At 47.4% G+C, this 1,831-nt stretch overlaps 1 protein-coding gene across 2 annotated transcripts in view; it reads left to right on the top strand.

The window, feature by feature from the left end:
• Nucleotides 1–1,831, top strand: part of PRKAG2 (protein kinase AMP-activated non-catalytic subunit gamma 2) — a 375,527-nt gene that overhangs the window by 211,235 nt on the left and 162,461 nt on the right. The window lies entirely within an intron of this gene.

The raw sequence follows: 1,831 nt of genomic DNA, 5'->3' as shown, positions 1-1,831 counted from the left end.
GTTTAGGTTAGATATTAGGAAGAACTACTTCACGGTAAGGGTGGCCAGAGCCTGGAATAGGCTTCGCAGAGAGGTGGTGCTCTCACCTTCCCTGGAGTTCTTTAAGAGGAGACTGGATAGGCACCTGGCTGGGGTCTTATGACCCGTGCCACCCCCAGTGCTCCTTCCTGCCCATGGCAGGGGGTCAGAATCGATCTGTCTAGGTCCCTTCCCACTCATTGATTCTATGATTCACTTATTTATGATTTATGAACAGATATAAAACTGAGTCGGAAGAATACTGGGCATAAGAAGAGAAGATAGCTGGGCAAGAGTGGCGTGGCATGACAAAAGTGGCAGGTTTGGGCGAGCTAGGGTTGGGTATTCGACTGGTCAAATAAAATTTGGTCAATTGACTCGTCAAAAATCGTAAAAAATTGCCAACAGGTCCAAATAATACCCGGTAAAACCCACAAATTTTCCATTAAGAAATGTGTCAAAAACAATAAAAATAATCATATTTCTGTAAAGGAAACTACAAAAAAGTAGCAATTTTACAAAAAAAACCCAAACCCTATAATCTTTGACCGGTCAAAAAGCAGACACGGGTCAATTGACAATATTTGACTGGGTTAGCCAACTGTAGAGGGAGCACAAAAGGCTGGGAAGAGATCATGAGAAAGATGGAAGGGGTTAAGACAGGGTTCGTGGAAAAAGTTGGCAATTTGGCAACAGAGAGATAAATAGTGAAACTAGGCAGCAGTGAAAACAGTAAGAGCAGAAGGTTGCAAAGTGCTGCTCCTGGTTCCCTTTTGTTGGATGTTACCAGTTGAGCCTGGGGCTTGGAGATTTGTTACTTATTTATTTATAGATTTTAATGACATGCATTGCCTAAGCACCCGGGCTCTTAACAACACTGGAAACAGCCATTAACAAGGGAGTAATCTACAAAGGAAAAGACATTGTAATAGATCCCTTTCTGGGCTGCATTCTGATAAGGGTCAGAGCTTCTCAAGGCAGCTCTGGGAGCTGACATTGCAAATCCTGGTTAAGTGCCTGTTTTCCCTTTAAATGAGGAACTGGCACCTAAGACAGGGTTCGAGACTCTCAGGGTGCTGAGTGTGCAGTGGGGGGAATCCAAATCAGCCAATAGGGAAGGCTGAAGAGTGGGTGTGTCGGGAACGCCACCTCTCTTGGACTTAAGTACTGACCAGCAGCCTAATGAGTCTGACAGCCGGAAACTCACACCAGGAGTCCCTACAGGGCATTGGCTCACTCTGCTCTTTTAAGGCACATTTGAGGGCAACTGCAGCGCCCAACATTTGTGCAGGGACATCATGGTTAGAGCTCTTACCTAGGAAGTGGCAGACCTGGGTTCAGTGTTCCCCTCAGCCTGAGGGAATGGAAATCTACAGGTCACACCTCGCGTGGGTGCCCTCACCAGGCTGTAGGCTACACTGGATTGGGACATTCCCACCCCTCCTGATGTTGAAATAGGGCTGTTGAGCAGACAAGAATGCATAGGGCCAATGAGTGAATCAGCCAGCAGCAGCCTGATTGTAACCTAGTGGTGAGGTTGCTTCCATGGAGGGAGGTGGAGTCCAGGTCCTGATCTCTGGTCCCTGAATCCAGTACTGGTTTTACATTTTGTTTCATACTTTCATAGTTCCTAAGGTCGGAAGGGACCTGAGTAGATCATCTAGTCCGACCCCCTGCCATGGCAGGAAAGAGTACTGGGGTCAAACGACCCCAGCAAGGTGTTCAACTAACCTCCTCTTAAAAACCCCCAGGGTAGGAGCCTGCACCACTTGTCTTGGAAGTTGGTTCCAGACCCTAGCCACCCTGACCGTGA

The sequence above is a fragment of the Gavialis gangeticus genome, unplaced genomic scaffold, assembly GCF_001723915.1.
Source record: "Gavialis gangeticus isolate Ggan-Ray unplaced genomic scaffold, GavGan_comp1, whole genome shotgun sequence".
Classification (NCBI taxonomy): domain Eukaryota; kingdom Metazoa; phylum Chordata; order Crocodylia; family Gavialidae; genus Gavialis; species Gavialis gangeticus.
Note: the sequence above shows the minus strand (reverse complement) of the source record. Positions and strands in the feature narration are given on the sequence as shown.